Raw genomic sequence first — 22,532 nt, 5'->3', positions numbered from 1 at the left:
GTTGCATCTCTGCCGCCTGCCCTGACCTGTTGCCTGAACCTGACCCCGAGACTGTCTCCTGCTAAGGTACCTCGACCTCGGCTGCCACCGCGGGATAGTCGCACCTGTGGAGCGACCTGGTGGTACCCTGCCGCAGCAAGTCCAACCCGCTTTGCGGTGGGCTCTGGTGTAGGTGCCACTTAGACTCCGGTCCCAGGTGTCGGCTAGTACCCCCTCCCGCGGTGGCCCAGTGGATTCACGCATCCCGAATCCTGACAGTAAGATCCGGCCATGGATCCCGCCGAGGTTCCGCTACCTGAAATGGCTGACCTTAGCACCTTCGTGGAACAGCAGTCGCAAAAGATTGTCGCGCAAGGACAGCAACTAGCACAACTCACCGCCACCTTGCAGCAGTTGGTGGCTACGCAGCACCTGCGTCCAGTACCTGCAGTAACTCCAGTTTCTACGGCTGCATCATCTACTGCTGAGCCCAGGCTGCGTCTAACCATGCCCTCCAAATATGACGGTGAGGCCAAGTCGTGCAGGGGCTTTGTTACTCAATGCTCCCTGCATATCGAGCTGATGCCTTCACAGTTTGCCACAGAACGGGCTAAGGTGGCGTTCGTGATCTGCCTTCTCTCCGGGAAAGCCCTGGCATGGGCTACTCCCCTCTGGGACAGAAAGGACCTGGTAACAGCTGACATCACCTTCTTCTTTGCTGAGTTCCACTATGTCTTTGAGGAACCTGCTCGAGCATCTTCAGCTGAGACTCCACTCCTAACCTATGTTAAGGAGACTCATCTGTGGAAGACTACGCAGTCCAGTTCGGTACCTTAGCCTTCGAGCTGGATTGGAATGAGGCGGCCTTGCTTGCGACTTTTATAAAGGGACTGTCGGGTCAGATCAAAGACACCCTGTCTGCACGAGATCTTCTGTCTAAACTGAGTGATCTAATCTCTCTGGCCACTCAGATTAACAACTAGTTTATTGAGCGCTCTGAGGAGCAACGTCTGGAACTACCGCAAGTCAGGACCCGTCGTCTGTCCAGTCTTCCAAAGACCCCTTCAGCCACCTGCCGTGACAGTTTCATAGGAACCGATGCAAGTGGACAGAGCTCGGCTGTCTCTCCAGGAATGTTCCAGGCGACTTCAGGAGAACTTCTGTCTCTATTGTGCCAGGCCGGAACACTTCCCTCAGTCCTGTCCACTCCGTTCTCAGCGTCCGGGAAAACGCACGCCCCTAGGGTTCTTGGGAGAAGCGTCCCTAGGTGAGAACAAAGCTTCTCCAAGTCTGAACATTCCTGTCTTACTCAGCTCCAGGATGGGTAAACCGTTTCCAGCCTCTGCCTTCCATGGTTGCAGCGCCATGCACCTGTGCTTGACTGGCAAACGGGTGAAGTTCTCCGCTGGGGACCAGAATGCCAGTCACATTGTCTGGAACTGCCTTGTCCCGTTTCTGCCATCTCGATTCCGATGTCGCCCAATCCTCTGGTGGGTCTCTCTGCTCAATATGTGGACTTTGCTGGACCTTGGCAGGGGCATATAACCTCAACCGCATACGAGAAGGTGATGAATGGAAGACTGCCTTCAATAGTCGAGATGGCCACTTCGAGTACCTTGTTATGCCCTTTGGACTCTGTAATGCACCGGCTGTGTTTCAGGAGTTTGTCAACAACATATTCAGGGATTTGCTTTATACCCGTGTCGTGGTCTATCTGGACGATATCCTGGTGTTCTCCACAGAATTTGAGTCCCATGGAGTCCATGTACAGCAAGTTTTCAGGCACCTCAGGGCCAATTGCTTGTGTGCCAAGCTCAAGAAGTGCCAGTTCCATCAGAGGAGTCTCCTATTCCTAGGCTATATTATCTCGGACATGGGACTACAGATGGATCCTGCAAAGTTGTCTGCAGTAGTTTAGTGGCCGCGTCCAGTGGGGCTTCAAGCTATCCAGAGATTCCTGGGCTTCGCCAATTACTACCGGTGGTTTGTTCCACATTTATCCTCTCTGGTGTCTCCCATTGTGGCGCTGACCAAGAAAAACGCCAATCCTAAGCTATGGCCTCCGGCGGCTGAAGAAACTTTCATTAAGCTGAAGTCTGCCTTTTCGTCTGTTCCCGTTTTCACCCGGCCTGATACTGAGAAACCGTTCCTGCTAGAGGTTGATGCCTCATCCATTGGTGTGGGAGCTGTTCTCACCCAGAAGGGGCCCAAAGGCCGAACTCTCAAGACCTTTTCTGCCGCTGAAAGGAACTACTCTATTGGTGATTGGGAGCTTCTGGGTATTAAACTTGCTTTGGAGGAATGGCATCACCTTCTGGAGGGAGCTTGTCATCCAGTCAGTATCTATACTGATCACAAAAACCTCCTATACCTGCAGATTGCCCAGCGTCTCAATCCAAGACAGGCTCGTTGGCTTCTCTTCTCCTGATTCGATTTCCTGATACATTTCCATCCTGCATAGAAGAATGTTAAGGCCAACGATCTCTCATGTGCCTCGGATGTTGTTGGGGAGGATCCTGTTCCTAGACATATCATTCCTCCTGAACGGCTGGTTCTTGCTGCTCCAGTGGACCTTTGGCAACTTCCTCATGGTAAGACATTGTTCTCGTGTTGCTGGGCATCCTGGGCTGTAACACTCTGTCGCCCTCATTTCCCGTTTCTACTGGTGGCCGGATCTGGTCAAGGATGTGTGGGATTTTGTGGGCTCCTACACTTCCTCCGCCGAAAACAAGCCATCTCATCTTAAACATGTTGGTCTTCTTCTGCCGTTACTGATACCCAGCTGCCTGCTGCCCACGGACTCATGTGGCAATGGACTTTATCACCGATCTCCCATCTTCCTCGGGTAATACTGTAATCTGGGTGGCGACCGACTGGTTCTCAAAGATGTCTCACTTTGTCTGCAAGGTCTACCATCAGCTCCATGCTTTGCCAGCCTTGTTCTTCCTGCACATCTTCCGGCTTCATGGAATCCCCTTGCACATTGTCTCAGGCCATGGGGTCCAGTTTGTTTCCTGTTTCTGGCAATCCTTGTGCAGTCAGCTACAAGTGAAGCTTGGCTTCTCATCTGCGTATCATCCACAGTCCAATGGACAAGTTGAGAGGGTTAATCAGACCCTGGGCTGCATCACCGCCATTTTGTCTCCGCCTGACAAGACGACTGGTCCACCCTTCTACCTTGGGCGGAATTCTCTTACAACTCGCTGGACTCCGCTGGCTCCGCTCCAATTTTTATTGTATATGGACTACATCGTTGTCCTCCTCTCCCACTTGAGAGGTCTGATGTTGTTGCCGTGGAGGAATTGGTCCAAGATCTCAGATCCATCTGGGACCAAACTCCTCCAGTCTCCTCCAGTCTTCTCTCCAGGGGACAAAGTATGGCTGTCTTCCATGTACGTCCTTTATTTCCTGGGTCCATTTGAGGTACTGAAGCGCCTCAATCCTGTGGCATATAAGCTGCACCTTCCTCCCTCCATGGGCCTCCCGAATTCCTTCCACGTCTCTCTCTTGAAACCAGTCATCCTGAACCGCTTCTCTCGGCAAGTGCCTCTTCCTGCTCCTGAGGCTGATTCCACCAATGTCTTCGAGGTAAAGGAGGTGCTGGATAGGAAGACAGTTAGAGGGAAACGGTTCTTCCTTGTCGACTGGAAGGGGCTCGGGCCAGAGGAAAGATCCTGGGAGCCAGAGGACTGTGGTCTTCTTAAAAATTCCCCCCAGTCCAAGAGGAGGGGGAGGCCGAAGGAGGGGGGGCACTGTCACAGGTGCTCCTGCGACCCATCTCCCGGGTCGCAGGCACACCCGTGCCCCTCTCCGCTGCTCCAGGTCCCGGGCGATCCACTCACCTCTCCACAATCCAGCGATGACTCCGACAGTGCGGTGCGCACGTCCCCGCCTCCTAGGGTGCGCGCGCGGCAGCTTCAAGAAATTTAAAGGGCCAGCTCTCCGATAATTGTCGCTTGCCGGCCAGCCATATTGCTTAAATTTCCAGCCCCTTCCTGTGTCCCCTGCCAGATCTTTGTGCCTCACAGCTTTAGAAAAAGCTCCCTAGCGATTATCCTGCGTTCCTGTGTCTTCCTGTGTATCCTGCGTTCCTGCTCCCGTGTGTTCCTGCTCCTGAGTTCCCATGTCCTGTGTGCCTGTGTACTTGCCTGCCCTGACTTTGTGCCTGGACCTGACCCCGAGACTGTCTCCTGCTAAGGTACCTCGACTACCTCGGCTAATTTCTGGAGAGGCTACAGGGGCGTGGGGTAGCCCTCCGTGGAGCAGAGCAAAGGCTACTCCATGCTACTGGAGCAATACGGTGCCACACACGTGTGCAATTCCATGTCCTATCTTTACCCATATTATCTCCTCTCACATGTGCTGATGTGTGCCCTCTGTGCTATGGAGTGACGGGCAAACGTTCATGTGAATTTAGCCTTAGGGAGGCAGCGGCTGGGGGACAAGCAGGTAGACATGGACAGATTCTACTAGGGCATGGAGTAGCTCCTGCTCCACAGAGGGGCTACTCCGCGCCCCAGTAGTCTCTCCACTAGATAAGCTGTGGTTTAGTGTAGATAGTAAATCTAAAGATAGATAAGGGTTTAGAATGCAGATGGCCACCTACCATGACCTACCCTACCTCAATAGGTATGAATAGAAAGTTCAAGCAGTACAACTTAATATGGAATATATACTCGGTATAAGCCAAGTTTTTCAGCACAAAAAAATGTGCTGAAAACCCCAAATTCGGCTTATACTCGAATCCAAAAAAAAATTCAAAACTCCACCCTTCTGGCGGCCATCTTGGGTCTTCTGTGCGTTCCACCTTCTGCCCTTCTTTCAGAGGCAGGTCCGTGTGACATCAGAGGCTCTGACGTCAGCTTCCGCCGCTGCAATTGTGTTATGTGTGCTGGCACTGTATAATGGGGCAGAGGGGACGGCGCATAACGGGGTGGGGGGGACGGCTGTATAACAGGGTGGGGGGGCGGCCACATAACGGGGTAGAGGGGCTGCTGGCTATTTACTCAGGCACAGTGGCTGGCAGGATATATACTCGGGAACAGGGGCTGGCAGACTATATACTAAGGGCAGGGGCTGGCAGGCTATATACTGGGGCAAGGGCTGGCAAGCTATTTACTGGGGCAGCGACTGGCTGGCTAGATACTGGGGATCAGGGGCTGGCTGGCTATAACAGGGTGGGGGGGCGGCCACATAACGGCTGGTATATATCCTGCCAGCCACTGTGCACGAGTATATATCCTGCCAGCCCCTGTGCCCGAGTATATAGCCTGCCAGCCCCCTGTAGTATATAGCCTGCCCCCTGTAGTATATAGCCTGCCAGCTCCCAGTGGTATATAGCCTGCCAGCTGCCAGTAGTATATAGCCTGCCAGCCCCTGTAGTATATAGCCAGCCCCTGATCCCCAGTATCTAGCCAGCCAGTCGCTGCCCCAGTAAATAGCCTGCCAGCCCTTGCCCCAGTATATAGCCTGCCAGCCCGTGCCCCAGTATATAGCCTGCCAGCCCCTGCCCTTAGTATATAGCCTGCCAGCCCCTGTGCCCAAGTATATATCCTGCCAGCCACTGTGCACGAGTATATATCCTTCCAGCCCCTGTGCCCGAGTATATAGCCTGCCAGCCCCCTCTAGTATATAGCCTGCAGGCTATATACTAGAGGGGGCTGGCAGGCTATATACTGGGGGGGGATCTGTGACCAATGCATTTCCCACCCTTGGCTTATATTCGAGTCAATAGGTTTTCCCAATTTTTGTGGTAAAATTAGGGGGTCGGCTTATACTCGAGTATATATGGTATATGGCTGTTTTACCATAGTCCTCCATAGACAGCAATGTAAAGAAAAAAGCAGCACACCAACGAAATATAGTGTCAAAAAAGTGGTGGTGGATTTATTCCAAATTGAAGAGCAACGTTTCCGCTCAACACAGTGAGCCTTTTTTGACACTATTTTTTGTTGGTGTGCTGCTTGTTTCTTTACATTGCTACGTTTCTAGGAAGATATCCGATGGTAGGTTTCCTTTAAGAATCTGTCTGTATAGAGAAACCAAGTGTTCTGTTTATACAGAGCAGCCTGCATGATATAGGAACAAGATTGCCAGGTTGTCTAAATGTCTCCTAAAATATCCCTGGCACACGCCAGGCAGAGCAGGCATGAGCTATTGGCACTTGCAGGCCGGAAGACTCTTTTTTGGATTCTTTGAGCCTGTTGGCAGTCTTTGTGCATGGGGTCACTATGTTCAGGGAAGGACTCTAGTTACTAAACAGAGGCCAGGGCCGGTTTTAGGCAATGTGGGGCAACTACCATTACCACCATTTAATTTGTGTATATATATATATATAATTTTTGCTTAACCGGTTAAGGACCGGGCCCTTTCCTGTTTTTTCATGTCCATTTTTCACTCCCCACCTTCAAAAATCTATAACTTTTTTATTTTTACACTTAAAGAGCTGTGTGACGGCTTGTTTTCTGCGTAACAAATTGCACTTCATAATGATGGTATTAAATATTCCATGCCATGTACTCGGAAGCAGGGAAAAAATTCCAAATGCAATGAAAATGGTGGGCTTGGATATTACGTCTTTCACTGAGCGCCCCAAATGACATGTCTACTTTATTCTTTGGGTCGGTACGATTAAGGGGATACCAAATTTGTATCGGTTTTATAATGTTTTCATACATTTACAAAAATTAAAACCTCCTGTACAAAAATAATTTTTTTGATTTTGCCAACTTCTGGCGCTAATAACTTTTTTATACTATGGTGTACGGAGCTGTGGGTGGTGTCATTTTTTGCGAAATTTGATAATATGTTCAATGATATCATTTTTAGGACTGTACGACCTTTTGATCACTTTTTATAGATTTTTTTAGATTTTTCAAAATGGCAAAAACGTGCCATTTTCGACTTTGGGCGCTATTTTCCGTTACGGGGTTAAACGCATTGAAAAACCGTTATCATATTTTAATAGATCGGGCATTTTTGGACGCGTTGATACCTGATGTGTTTATGATTTTTACTGTTTATTTATATTTATGTCAGTTCTAGGGAAAGGGGGGTGATTTGAAATTTTAGGTTTTTTAATTATAATTTTTTTTTTTTAAACTTTTTTTTTATTTTTATTTATACTATTTTTCAGACTCCCTAGGGTTTGCCGGCAGCCCATGCTGTGAATGGGCTGCAATATGCAGCAAAGACTTACCGGCTATGGAGAGGGCTCAGCCCGTGAGCCCTCTCCATGCAGCGCGACGCGACCGCCGCCGTGAAAACACGGCGGGCGGTCGCGAACCGGTTAAAGAGGACCTGTCACCTATAAAGTAAGCAGCTCCTAGCGCTAGCCAACTCTGGAATGAGAGTCGCTGGCATTCTCATTTCAGTGACTGTCTGTCGCTGGCATTCTCATTTCAGTGACTGTCTGTCGCTGGCATTCTCATTTCAGTGACTGTCTGTCGCTGGCATTCTCATTTCAGTGACTGTCTGTCGCTGGCATTCTCATTTCAGTGACTGTCTGTCGCTGGCATTCTCATTTCAGTGACTGTCTGTCGCTGGCATTCTCATTTCAGTGACTGTCTGTCGCTGGCATTCTCATTTCAGTGACTGTCTGTCGCTGGCATTCTCATTTCAGTGACTGTCTGTCGCTGGCATTCTCATTTCAGTGACTGTCTGTCGCTGGCATTCTCATTTCAGTGACTGTCTGTCGCTGGCATTCTCATTTCAGTGACTGTCTGTCGCTGGCATTCTCATTTCAGTGACTGTCTGTCGCTGGCATTCTCATTTCAGTGACTGTCTGTCGCTGGCATTCTCATTTCAGTGACTGTCTGTCGCTGGCATTCTCATTTCAGTGACTGTCTGTCGCTGGCATTCTCATTTCAGTGACTGTCTGTCGCTGGCATTCTCATTTCAGTGACTGTCTGTCGCTGGCATTCTCATTTCAGTGACTGTCTGTCGCTGGCATTCTCATTTCAGTGACTGTCTGTCGCTGGCATTCTCATTTCAGTGACTGTCTGTCGCTGGCATTCTCATTTCAGTGACTGTCTGTCGCTGGCATTCTCATTTCAGTGACTGTCTGTCGCTGGCATTCTCATTTCAGTGACTGTCTGTCGCTGGCATTCTCATTTCAGTGACTGTCTGTCGCTGGCATTCTCATTTCAGTGACTGTCTGTCGCTGGCATTCTCATTTCAGTGACTGTCTGTCGCTGGCATTCTCATTTCAGTGACTGTCTGTCGCTGGCATTCTCATTTCAGTGACTGTCTGTCGCTGGCATTCTCATTTCAGTGACTGTCTGTCGCTGGCATTCTCATTTCAGTGACTGTCTGTCGCTGGCATTCTCATTTCAGTGACTGTCTGTCGCTGGCATTCTCATTTCAGTGACTGTCTGTCGCTGGCATTCTCATTTCAGTGACTGTCTGTCGCTGGCATTCTCATTTCAGTGACTGTCTGTCGCTGGCATTCTCATTTCAGTGACTGTCTGTCGCTGGCATTCTCATTTCAGTGACTGTCTGTCGCTGGCATTCTCATTTCAGTGACTGTCTGTCGCTGGCATTCTCATTTCAGTGACTGTCTGTCGCTGGCATTCTCATTTCAGTGACTGTCTGTCGCTGGCATTCTCATTTCAGTGACTGTCTGTCGCTGGCATTCTCATTTCAGTGACTGTCTGTCGCTGGCATTCTCATTTCAGTGACTGTCTGTCGCTGGCATTCTCATTTCAGTGACTGTCTGTCGCTGGCATTCTCATTTCAGTGACTGTCTGTCGCTGGCATTCTCATTTCAGTGACTGTCTGTCGCTGGCATTCTCATTTCAGTGACTGTCTGTCGCTGGCATTCTCATTTCAGTGACTGTCTGTCGCTGGCATTCTCATTTCAGTGACTGTCTGTCGCTGGCATTCTCATTTCAGTGACTGTCTGTCGCTGGCATTCTCATTTCAGTGACTGTCTGTCGCTGGCATTCTCATTTCAGTGACTGTCTGTCGCTGGCATTCTCATTTCAGTGACTGTCTGTCGCTGGCATTCTCATTTCAGTGACTGTCTGTCGCTGGCATTCTCATTTCAGTGACTGTCTGTCGCTGGCATTCTCATTTCAGTGACTGTCTGTCGCTGGCATTCTCATTTCAGTGACTGTCTGTCGCTGGCATTCTCATTTCAGTGACTGTCTGTCGCTGGCATTCTCATTTCAGTGACTGTCTGTCGCTGGCATTCTCATTTCAGTGACTGTCTGTCGCTGGCATTCTCATTTCAGTGACTGTCTGTCGCTGGCATTCTCATTTCAGTGACTGTCTGTCGCTGGCATTCTCATTTCAGTGACTGTCTGTCGCTGGCATTCTCATTTCAGTGACTGTCTGTCGCTGGCATTCTCATTTCAGTGACTGTCTGTCGCTGGCATTCTCATTTCAGTGACTGTCTGTCGCTGGCATTCTCATTTCAGTGACTGTCTGTCGCTGGCATTCTCATTTCAGTGACTGTCTGTCGCTGGCATTCTCATTTCAGTGACTGTCTGTCGCTGGCATTCTCATTTCAGTGACTGTCTGTCGCTGGCATTCTCATTTCAGTGACTGTCTGTCGCTGGCATTCTCATTTCAGTGACTGTCTGTCGCTGGCATTCTCATTTCAGTGACTGTCTGTCGCTGGCATTCTCATTTCAGTGACTGTCTGTCGCTGGCATTCTCATTTCAGTGACTGTCTGTCGCTGGCATTCTCATTTCAGTGACTGTCTGTCGCTGGCATTCTCATTTCAGTGACTGTCTGTCGCTGGCATTCTCATTTCAGTGACTGTCTGTCGCTGGCATTCTCATTTCAGTGACTGTCTGTCGCTGGCATTCTCATTTCAGTGACTGTCTGTCGCTGGCATTCTCATTTCAGTGACTGTCTGTCGCTGGCATTCTCATTTCAGTGACTGTCTGTCGCTGCCAGTCTCTTTTAGTGACTGTCTGTCGCTGGCAGTCTCTTTCAGTGACTGTCGCTGGCAGTCTCTTTCAGTGACTGTCTGTCGCTGGAAGTCTCTTTCAGTGACTGTTTGTCGCTGGCAGTCTTTTTCAGTGACTGTCTGTCGCTGGAAGTCTCTTCCAGTGACTGTCTGTCGCTGGAAGACTCTTTCAGTGACTGTCTGTCGACGGCAGTCTCTTTCAGTGACTGTCTGTCGACGGCAGTCTCTTTCAGTGACTGTCTGTCGACGGCAGTCTCTTTCAGTAATTGTCTGTCGTCGGCAGTCTCTTTCAATGAATGTCTGTTGCCGGCAGTCTATTTCAGTGACTGTCTGTTCCTGGCACTCTCATTCCAGAGACTGTCACTGTTACTTTGTCTTTGGTGGGATTTATCAGAAGTGTCAGAGAGCAGAACTGGTCTAGTTGCCCATGGCAACCAATCAGAGCTCAAGTTTCCTTTTTGCACAGCTGTTACAGCTGATCTCTCATTGGTTTCCATGGGCAACTCTTACAGTTTTACCTCAGACATTTCTGATAAATCTCCCCTTATCTCTGTATCCCTATCCATCTTACCTCACACATAAGGGTGAAGACACACATGGCGTTTTTACTAAGTGCGTTTTCAGATCGTTAAAAACGCATGCGTTAAAAAACGCATCTGTTTTTTAAAAACGCATGCGTTTTTTGAAAACGCATGCGTTTTTGTCCGTTTTTCATTGCGCAATTTCAGAAAAACGGACAAAAACGGATGCGTTTTCAAAAAGTGCATGCGTTTTTAAAAAACGGATGCGTTTTTAACGATCTGAAAACGCACTTAGTAAAAACGGCCCCAAAACGGCCCAAAAACGCCATGTGTGTCTTCACCCTAAGTTGTCTTCTACTCAATGCCTGTAGTAGCCAATCACAGCTTAAAGGGGTATTCCCACCTTAGGTACTACAGTTAATTTAATCCCATACCCCCCAAAAAACATTTCTTTAATGCATTGTTATTTTGAAAAAATTACCTTTATTTCCATAGCAGTGTAAATGGGGCATATCCCTAGTAACGGCCCTCTGTTTTCACTAGATGCGACCACTGTCGCTCTTCAGCAGTGGTGGCTGTGCAGGCGCTTAGAATGAGGCTTCTCTGAACCTGCCGGGAGTGCGTTAACGCGCAAAGCTACGCGCAGTAGCTTCATAGCAGTCCTGGTCGATCAAGCCTTACCGTGGGACAGCTGTGTACTGCAGCAAACCAGCACTACTAGATGAAGAGGATACAGGGTGCAGTCACACGTTGAAGTTAAAACTGCATCGCATTTAGTTTTGAGGTGGTTTTAGGTGCAGTTTTGTCAATTTCCCAGGTGAAAGACATGAACTGAATGGGTGAATGTGATTTTGAAGGAGAAACCTGCTCCACAAATGTCATTCACCTGTTGATTTGATGTCTTTCACTTGTTAAAATAAGTAATACCACCTAAAACCAACCCAAAACTAATTGCGATGCAGTTTTAACTGCAACGTGTGACTGCACCCTGAGGGCGCGTTCACACGTTGCGTTTTGGTTGCGTTTTCATTGCGTTTGGAACGCATATACAACAGCTGATGTGAGGTAATTTGCCTAATTACATTACCGTTTACGTTTGTAAACGCAATGTTAACGCATGCGTTAACAAAACGCATGCGTTAACGCTTTGTTAACGCATGCGTTAACATCGCGTTTACGATGCGTTTTGATAACGCATGCGTTAACAGTGATGAAATTAGGCAAATCACCTCTCCTCAGCTGTTGTATATGCGTTTCAAACGCAATGAAAACGCGACCAAAACGCAACGTGTGAACGCGCCCTGAGGGTGCGGTCACACGTTGCGTTTACTGCATGCGTTTAAAAACGCATTGCTACAGCTGAAGGGAGATTTGCCTAATTAAACAGCTGTTAACACCTGCGTTTACAAAACGCATGCGTTAACCGCAATGTTAACGCATGCGTTAACACTTGCGTTTTGTAAACGCAAGCGTTAACAGCTGTTTAATTAGGCAAATCTCCCTTCAGCTGTAGCAATGCGTTTTTAAACGCATGCAGTAAAAGCGACGTGTGACCGCACTGTCACACGTTGCGTTTGCAAACGCAGATGCAGACCAAACCGCGCCCACCGGGGCGGTCCGCGGTCCAATCGCATCAGCGTTTCTCTATGTTTCTATGGAAATCGCCGATGCGATCGGACCGCGGACCGCCCCAGTGGGCGTGGTTTGGTCTGCGTCTGCGTCTGCAAACGCAACGTGGGACAGCGCCCTAAGGCTTGATCGACCAGGACTGCTGTGAAGCTACTGCGCATGCCCAGCAGCCGTCCTGATCTAGTGAGCGAGACATATGTGAACTGCGCCCGTGCTAGCTGTGAAGCTACTGCGCATGCCCGGCAGCCATCCTGATTGAGCGAGGTATATGTTAACTGCGCATACGCTAGCTTTAGTGATAACAGAGGGCCATTACTAGGGGGCAGGTAAGCCCCATTTACACTGTTAAAGGTAATTTTTTAAAATTTAATTACATTTTTTTATTAAATTACATTTTTTAAATAATTTTTTAAAATAACAATGCATTGAAGAAATGTTATTTGGGGGGTAGCTACACCTTGAAATTTATATAAGGCACCTTTCACACTGTTCAGGGTGCAATCAGGGTTTGGTCAGTGAAAAAAACTTACATTTTGCATCAGCGTTCAATCAGTTCTCAGTCAGAGTTTGTTCAGTGTCTCAGTTTTTCACATGCGTTTCCAATGCATTTTCAATGCGTTTTTCACATGCAGATAATGCACGTGAAATGGACTGAGGGCTGAGCTCTATCTTTTCTATGGCAATTGATGCGTGAAAAACGCATTGCACTTGCAAGTGTCTCAGACTGCGTTTTTGATGCGTCTCCATAGACTTGTATGGTGCGTTTTTCACGCGTGTGACTTGCAAAAGTAGAGCATGCTGAGATTTAAATGCGCGTGTGTGCGTGAAAAAGAATGCTTTTTCTGAAAAAAGCCATTGATTACAATGGGTCACGGCTCAGGGTGTAATGCAGATTCTGTGCATCAAAAGCAAACACAGAACATGCGCGTGAAAAACGCAAGCGTGAAAGGGTGAAGACACACATGGCGTTTTAAGGCCGTTTTTAGTGCGTTTTCAGATTGTAAAAAACGGTTTTTGAAAACGCATGCGTTTTTGACCAGTTTGAATTAAGATAATTGGTCAAACCTGTCAAAAACGCATGCGTTTTTTACGATCTGAAAACGCAGTAACTAAAAACGGCCCAAAAACGGCCTAAAAACGCCATGTGTGTCTTCACCCTAAGACTGTTTGACTTATAGACAGGATCATATAGAAAATCCTGCAGACGGACAAATGGTGGGGCGAAATTATTTCTTTTTGACTTTTATCGTGTATTTTTAGGTTTTGTGTTCCCTTAAGCTTTAGGTTTGATAAAAATCGGTGAATTAGATCTACAACCATGTTGCTTTTGTGAATGACCCCCGCCACCTTCTTTACTGGTAACTGATATATCTTCCTCCCTGACCACAGTCTTTATTCTGTGCTGCTGTATATTTGTGGAAGCAGCTTGGTTTGTTTATACTGGTGGATTTTTCCAGCCGGTAATCGCGATCATTTAGAAACCAAGTCAAAAAACAATCCCAAAATAAACACAACACTGTGTGACGTACTGTGTTTTTTTTGCACAAACAACCGCAATTTTTGGGTGAAAACACACAAAATATTGATGGATACATGTTTGCCATTTCTTCTTTCTTTAAACAGAAGTGACAGGAACAACTATTTCCTAGCCAAAGCAGACGAGGCCCCCAGGCTGAATGATGTCTGAATTACAGATGGATGGGTTGGATTCATATTAAAGGGATATTGCAACAAATTGGCCATTACAGTCATTCACACATATTCAGTGACACCGTGCAATGATGATCTGTATCAGAACATTCTGGGAACGTTATATCGAAAGTTCAATGATGAAGAAAGATCCAATGAATCTTATCAATGAAAATTAAAAAAAAAAAAACTCTCCAATTTGCCTCTTTTTTTCTTCAATGGGAGGCAGGGAAGGATGAGTCTTGTTTTAGCGCTCTGTTTGTCACAATTTCAGTGGTGGAATAATCACAAAAACAGTGGTAGGTGCCTACCCACATTGCATAGGGCTATGTGTAAACACATTTCAGAAAAGCTTAGCATTGGCTTTGTGGATCCATGTGGACATTTTAGGAACATTATTGAAGATTAAGGCCTGTTGCCCATGAACAGATTATCAAATCTGGTCAGATATCAGTCCTAGTGCTATGTTACTATCCATTTTTGTAGTCCTATTGGGGCACATTTACTTATCCCTGTGCGATCCCCCATCCGGAATGTCCGACGAGGATGAAGTCTGCGAGATACGAGTGTTCACTTTCTTCTTCCTGGTGCATGTAAGTGCTTGGCTTGCGACACAATTTTAAATGTTAAATCCCGCGCGTTGTCCGAATCCGTTGGATCGTCCGACGGCACACACCACCGGCACGATTGCAACACAATCCGATCGCGTACGACAAAGTCCCCGGCGTGATCCCCGAAAAGTAGGGAAACTCAACGAAAATGCGGCCGCGGGACCCTTAGTAAATAAGCCCCATTGTCTTCAGTTGGGGCAGAATTTCACAGCTCTGAGCTGCTTCCCTGAAACATGTCCATAGAAAAGTGACCAATAGACTATCCATGAGCCGGGCTCTATCCAACTGCTGTCTGATGAAGGCTTGTATGTTGCTCAAACAAGAAAATTGCTTGTTGGCAAGAGACCTAAGACTACCTCAAAACTTGCTACAGAAGTTGCATGAACAAAGCTTTAAAGGAAATCTACCATCAAAATCCAGGAACCAGGAACACCTACTCATAGATTCAGGCCCCGTGACTGTGCGAATCTTCGTATATTTGTTATCAGTGGCCTCCTTCCGTCTAAAATCAATGTTTACAATTGGGCTCTGGGGGGCATTACCAGAGCCCATCCGGGCTCTAGCTTCACAGGCTGTTACACTGTCTCACCGACCTTTCTGCTCCCACAGCACTTCTGCCCTCTTTGCAGTTTTGGGAGATCAATGCTTATAAAAGGTGTGGTTACGAAGATATGAAAAAAGCCAGAAGGTCTCGGGGGTACACTTCAGTTTCATCGGATGTTACACTGTTTCAACCTCCCCTCACAGTACTTCCCCTATCCTTCTTCCTGCTGTAGTCTCACAGCAACAGGGGAAGTTTCCGCACACATTGGGAGGGGAAAGAGCTCCTGCACAGTGTAACATCCTGTAAAACAAGGGCACAGGCCGGTGCCACACGCACCGCTTTGTCTGCGTTTAATTAACGCAAAACACCGGCGGCTTGTTCCCGGCCCGCCCCGGTAGACAAAGCGGTGCATGTGGCACCGGCCACAGAGGGGATATGGTAACACCATCATTAGCATAATTGTAAAGGAAGAAGGCTTTTAGAAGGAAGCAGGCCATGCATAACAAATATAAAATGATTACCACGGCCACGGTGGCTGAATTTATGATTATGTGCCCCTGGTTTATCACACTTGTTTTTGATGGTACATTTCCTTTAACTACTCAGTTAAAAAATGTTGTGAGGGAAGAATTCAAAACAGTAAAACAATTGTATCACCTTAAAATGTTCTATTCCATAATATTAGTAAATATTTGATAAGCAGAGCCGCTGGGCAGCCAACATTTAGTCTTGTAAGGGGCATTCCTGGTGAATACTGTCACTTTTCATTCCCCGCTCCTGTTTATACAGCTGTTACTACATTAAACTAGACTTGTGTCATCATCCTCAAGGAGACAAGCTCATGTCAGTGAGGGGCAGTACATGGTAAAATAATAGGAAATTAACTGTCCAGTGTCCAGTGTGTGAGCTCAGACCGACATAAATATACACTACACACATGTGGTGAAGGTTTTTACCTTTGTAGACTGCAGACCTATTCTGTTTTTTTACCTTCCAAAAGCCTTCATTTATTTACTTTTTGCAGGGCTCAATGAGGCTTCTTTTCTGCAGAAAAAAAATCTGCTTCTTAGAAGCACCATTGAATATATTGGGGGAGATTTATGAAGCTGCCTAAGAGTAAGAATGTGCTTAGCTGCCCATGGCAACCAATTACAGCTCGGCTTTAAAATATTCATGAGCACTGGTAAAATGAAAGCTGAGCCGTAATTGGTTGCCACGGGCAGCTTATCACATTCTTACTCTTAGGCAGCTTGATAAATCTGCCCTATTGTATGCCATGGGAATGTGCTGAAATGAAAAAAACCCAGTTGTGCCATATTCTTGTGGGCTCTGTTTTTATGGCCTTGTTCAGTCTTAAAGACACTTCTGCTTTATTATTTGGGTGAGTATGATCATGGAGATACCAAATTTATATAGGTTTTGGTATGTTTGAATACCTTTTAAAAAAAAAATGAAAATCATTTAGGACAAACAAAAAATCCTGAATTGCCATTTTTGTAACTTTTGTTTTATACTTTGATGTACAGAACCAGCTGACGCTCTCACTAAAGCCATTTGGCTGTATGACCTTTTTACGGTAAAAAAAAACAATTGGACATTTGCCTTTGTTTTCGATACAGCATCTACCTAATAGGATCATTTTTTAAATATTTTGATAGAAAAATATATTTTTGGAAGCAGGATAGCTAACATGTTAATGATCTTATTTGTTTATTGGTAGGTGTGTGCAAGGGAAAGGTGGGAACTATTGATTGATCTGAATTGTTAGGATTTATTTTACATGTTTTAGTTTTTTTGAGGTCCATTAGGATGCTTAAAGGGGTTGGCCACTTTTCAGGAAATGTATTTTATTAGAAATGTGTCTGCACGTATAGACTGGAGATCAATATTAGAGAACGGTGTATGATCACTTAATTTTGTTAGTATCTTCAACATTTTAAAGATTTTTTGTTAGAGGTTCACCATGCCGGTAGAACAGAGGCTGGGCCCCATAGCAGTTTCCTGAATTGGGCCCCCCTTCCGATTAAAAAAAAATACATATACTACACTCATACAGTATAAACAGACAGTTTATTAATATACTTATATATACAGTATATAGGCATACAGAATAACCATACATACAGTATACATACACCACATATACATACAGTACCATATACACCCATGCAGGCAGCATATACACATCACATATTACACACACATACAAATATACATACATACAAACAATACCAAAGCCACTTTATTGAATCTGATGAGCAGCAGAGATCCAAATACAGACATAGAAATGCCCCAAGGAGCCAGTTTAATGATAAAGCTCCCCCATTATATACACATCACACACACATACAGCATACACCCAATACCCCAGATGCCGGGGCCCTCTCACACTGCGGGCCCCATAGCAGCTGCTTTGGCTGCTACCAGTGTAATTTCACCTCTGTCTCTGGCGTCATCAGCAATTCCCCCTCCCTTATACAATATTATTATAGCAGAGAAAGTTTCAGCAAACAGTTGGAGGGAGAAATGCTCCTGTACTCTGTAACATCCTGTGAAACTACAGGATGGAGCGGCTCTGGTAAACCTCCCAAAGTAGCTTCTCTGGCTAATTAGCATAATTTTACAAAGAATGAGGCCATGGACACCAAATATAAGTTTACCACAGTCACGGTGCCTGGATCTATGAGTGCCTGGTTTATCATGATGGATTTTGATGGTAGATTTCCTGTCGGACCCCATATTATCTGATACTCATGGCCTTTCATGTTTTTTCTCACAAGACGCTGGGAAGCCACCAAGTTTTAAAAAAGTAAAGAACGGAGGTTTAACATATCAGTTAAAAATCCCATTGACATCAATGTAAATTTTATATAAACCGTTATAGTCAGTTTGTCAGGAATCTGTTATCCATACATTTTTTTAAAAACGGAGGAAAAGTACTGCAGCCGTCATTTTTTCTGTGCAAAAAAAACGCATGAATAACTGATCCCTGCCTAAAGGAAACATAACGGATGACATAATATTTCAAGATGGCACCGTGGTAGGCGGCTGCTTGTACTCCTGCTCTGGCTTTTTCCCCTTCTACCCCTGTTTCCCTCCTGTTTCCCCCCCTATGGCTCCACTGTTTTCCCTGTTTGCTTGCCTGCACCCATTCCATTAGAGTGAACACAAGGCAAGACAGGTCCACATCGCTCACAGCTCTGTCCTGAAACAGTGCTAAGCCTGCAGAGCCCTGCACCTCCACCCACAGGAGAGGCATTGTCCACAAGGACCAAAGGTACCTAGGGGCTCGGAGGCCCGGCTCGCGGCAGTGTCTGGTTCCCCTGCATGGACCCTGGATCACCCTCAGTCATGGCGTTCTCCCCCGATGTCCACCAACGGCGCACAGGAGACCAAGCCATAGCACATGGCCTGTCCCTCCACTCCACGGGATGAAGAAGCACCCACGCGGCCCCCGTTGCAGCAAGCATAGATCGTGTGCTGTGCTGCACACCTAGGCAGCACCTGTACTGGGAAGCTACTGCCCGGGGGACTCCCGTGCAGGCCGCAGCATACCGACCGACACCCTCCCTGCGTGTCACCACCCCTGCCGACTCTTCACTACCCACTAGGCCACTGCCATGGAAGGGACCGACCAGGCCTCATCACCATTAGCCAAGACAGCCTCAGCATGCCACTGCTTAGGTGGCAGTTCGGTGTTGTCCACTGCCTACCCTACTCAATCATAATCCACCACCCATGTGGCACAGCTACCCTGGTCACTGCCATTAAGAGGGCCACAATCAACTAAAGGCCTATACAGTCCCCCTGGACAGACAGCTGATGAGGAAATGGACGACAAGTGTCCATGTGGGCAACACCAGGTAATATCAGGGTGCCGGTCAGGTGCGATAGAGCGCCGGAACCTGGCAGCACACGACACGTCCAGTCACTGAGATGTAGGACCTCCTGCATTGCCCCTGGCCCCCCAACATGGCCCTGATTTGAATTGAGCCACGCACCAGTGCCAGCCCATGCGCTATGTCTCCACAAGTTACTTAAAATCAGCACCCCCCTTCCCTAGCCATGTCATTACTAGCCGGGTCACCAATACTAGGCGGCTCTAGGTCACCAGACTGAGCACAACAGAGCCCAGCCAAGAGTGCCACCTCAACTGGAGACTCCGAAATGATGAAGTGCGGGAGATCCAACTGTTGTCTTAGGCCCCTCCCACACTTGCGTTGCAGATCACGTCAGAGTTTGATCAGGGTGCGATCAGAGTTTGGTCAGTGAAAAACGTACATTTTGCATCAGAGTGCAATCAGTTTGTTCAGTGTCTCAGTTTTTCACGCGCGTTTTTGATGCAATTTCAATGCGTTTTACACGCGCAGAAAAGGTGTGTGAAATGGACTCAGGACTGAGCTCTATCTTTTCTATGGCAATTGATGCGTGAAAAACGCATTGCACTTGCATATGTGTCTCAGAGTGTGATGCTTTTTTGATGCATCTCCATAGACTTGTATGGTGCGTTTTTCACGCGCGTGACATGCAAAAGTAGAGCATGTCGAGATTTAAACGCGTTAAAAAAAACGTGCGTGTGGGGCGTGAAAAAAAAATGCAAGTCTGAAAAGACCCATTGATTACAATGGGTCAGAGTGCAATGCAAGTTCTGCACGTCAAAAGCACGCGCAGAAAAACGCAAATGTGAAAGGGGCCTTAGCCCTGTCGGTCTTATGTATCTCTCTGCAGGTAATCGCATGCATCCAAAGCAGCCGTGTTTGTAAACTGTGTCGTGTTAACCCGTTACACTAACCCCAGTAGTTGTCGTAATGTTAAGTATTACATGTGTTAAGTATCTATTTTTCGTATTTGTATGTATCAAGTAACTAGTAACATGTCAGTGAGCGCACAAGAGTAACCAAGTATAGTAACGCTAATTATGTTGATAAATATCTTTATGTTTTTTTGTAGAATATGTGTAATATATGTGTTGTAACCGTATGCTGGAGACTATGTACACAATCATTTCCCCTAGCGGATCAATAAAGTATTATCTTATCTCTTAATATTTACATTTACGTCAATGGGATTACATTTTTTTTCTAGACAATATTTATTTAGAGCCAATAGCATACATTGAAAATCCAGTGCACATACACATGTACAAAAATAGTACAATTCCAGGCTCTAAGTTTTTGGCTAAATTCACACTACCGTTAACACTCCATTAAAAAAGTAAAGATGGCGGATAAACGGTGGTTTAGCGTATCAGTTAAAAATCCCATTGACATCAATGTAAATTTTATATCATCCTTTATGGTAGGTTTAGGAAGGGATCCCGTTATTCGTGCGTTTTTTCAAACAGAGGAAAAGTACTGCATCCTGTGACGTTTTTTCCGTCTTAAAAAAACGCATAACTTAAACAGACCATAACGCATGATCTAAAATTTACATTCATGTCAATGGGATTTTTACATTAAACCTCCATTAATCCTCCGTTCCTTTTTAGTGGAGGGAAGGTAAGATGAGTGTGAATTGAGCCAAAGGCTGCAGGCGGTATCCCAGCTTCCCTAGACAGAATATCTATGCACTGAACTATGAGCAGGGGACAGGTGTCACGGAATAACTCCATTCAGGAACCTGGAAAAGCTGAGTGAGCCATGAGGAAGAAGTCATCGCTACTTTCCCTCAAAATGAAGTGATTTCTTTGGGCTTCGTGCGATTTTTTTGGGGTTAGCATTTATGCGACAAGCTATGTCGCGACTATAGGAGAGGAGGAGAAATGCTGTCACGACAGGAAGAGGAACAATGGTGGAGCAGGAAGAAGCCTGACGAGACCGGAGCGAAGGAGCAACAAGGCTCAGAGAGAGGCGGGAGGGGCGGGAGCGCGCACCTCCGAGTGTGGGCGGGGGCGCGCGCGGCGGGCGGGAGCGCGCGGGACAGGCACTTGAGCTCCGGTCTCCGCAGCTGCCGGTAAGTACACACAGCCGGGGACACCGCAGTCTGTATCACGTCCGTGGCTCGGGATTGTGTTGAAGCGTGTTGTGGTGTGTGTCATGTGGGTCAGTGCACGCCCGGCACCCTCGTCTATCAGCACCTCTGCCGGCGATTGTATTGGAAAGTGCTGTGCCCGGGCATTGGCATGGCTCCTGCGTGCCCTGCTGGGACTTGTAGTGCCTTGCCAATGCGGGTGATGGCATCTGTACACACTACCTGCCTTGTTATATGTAGTTTTCTCCTACCTGGAAGCTGTAGATGTGTTTCCACATGTCCTGTACATTCCTGATGGTGTCCGGGGATCACTCCCAACATTGTAGCAAGGGATGACAGGGAGAGTAGTACTCATTGATGACTTCAGGTTATGCCTGGAATTGTAGTTATACAACTCCAGGCGCCTCAAGCTTCATATGTGATTGTAGATTATGGATCCTGTTATTGGTTTTTGTGAACTGATCAAGTGATTGACTTGTTTACCATGCGAAGGGTTAATAATATACACAATATTTCAGGTCTCCCCCCATAGATTTTTAGCTTATTATGCCCTACATATAGGATGGGGTTCGCATATATCTGGAGATAACAAACCACCATCAGACTCAGCAGCGCCCTCCCCATAACCTGGTGAAATATGGGCACTGCACAGTTTATCCTAGCTGTCTCTTACACCTTGATTTATACTTGTTAAATGTATATTTTTACTGATGGGAAAACATATCTATATCTGCCTCTGTTCACATACTGTTTTATAACTCCCTCGCGGGTATTACTGCATATTCCACATCCTGTGCATCCAATATATAACATAAACTGCTCCATTTTTGGCATTGTATAGATAAGATTGGGCTACATGGTTGCTGGTTGCATTTTTCGGCCATCTGTTTCCAGCTCTGGGCTAGGGGATCAGTGGGGGGTCTTGGGTGTTGGACGCCCCCCACTGATCAGATACTGATTCTGTGAATAGGTCATTAGTATTAAAATCCCATCAGGGGTCAGAAAGCCCCTTTAATGTAAAGATTTCCACCTCTTTTGTGCTTTCTTGGTTTTGGCTTACAAAATAGTGATAGTGTATTGCTGTGTGAACATAGCCTAAGGCTAGATCCATGTGGGATGTGCTAACAGCTGATAATCATGTGCCCCAGGGGGTCAGGGGGTGGGGGTCATAAACAAGCCATATTCCTTGGATATTTCTATACAGGGTGAACCTAGATGAATGAAAGACTGTACAGAACTGTGGACTTCACAAACTTTGTTAAATTCTACTTAGTTTTGTTGTTTTGAGTAGCTCCTCCCTGAATAGTGTTTCTAAACACAGTTTGGCTCCAATGTGTGAACATCGCCGAAGAGACCTGAATGGCACAATAGTGTAGTTACAGAGTAGTAGTGGGCATTGAATGGGTTATATCTCTAGAGCCGAGGCAGAGGATTATCTGGATGTTTTTACCCAGAGAATAGTTTATTTCTAATTATTGTAGGTGGAAATAGTCTTTTAGTCTAGAAAGCGCAGGATTTTTGGGAGTTAAAGTGCCGGCTGTTCAATCTCGGCTCTCCCCCGCCTGCTGGGAGAAGAATGGTCAGTCATTGTTCTGTGCCTACCCCAGTCCTGGCAGTGTTGTTTGTCAGTAATAAATCCTGTGTCACACAGGATAAGGTGGTGTTACCCTGC

The 22,532-nt window shown here is 46.6% G+C and overlaps 1 protein-coding gene across 3 annotated transcripts in view; it reads left to right on the top strand.

Annotated features, from left to right (window-relative positions):
* Positions 1–20,739: 20,739 nt before the first annotated feature.
* The window catches only part of PIK3CB (phosphatidylinositol-4,5-bisphosphate 3-kinase catalytic subunit beta), a 98,358-nt gene continuing 96,565 nt past the window's right edge, over positions 20,740–22,532 (top strand). Inside the window, exon 1 of one of the 3 annotated variants that reach the window (XM_072143331.1) lies at positions 20,740–20,842. The gene's annotated coding sequence lies outside the window, so the exon portion shown is untranslated. The other 2 variants (XM_072143336.1, XM_072143333.1) reach the window with 2 other exon arrangements.

This window comes from Engystomops pustulosus, chromosome 3 (assembly GCF_040894005.1).
Source record: "Engystomops pustulosus chromosome 3, aEngPut4.maternal, whole genome shotgun sequence".
Taxonomy (NCBI): Eukaryota; Metazoa; Chordata; class Amphibia; order Anura; family Leptodactylidae; genus Engystomops; species Engystomops pustulosus.
This window is presented reverse-complemented; position numbering and strand designations above follow the sequence as displayed.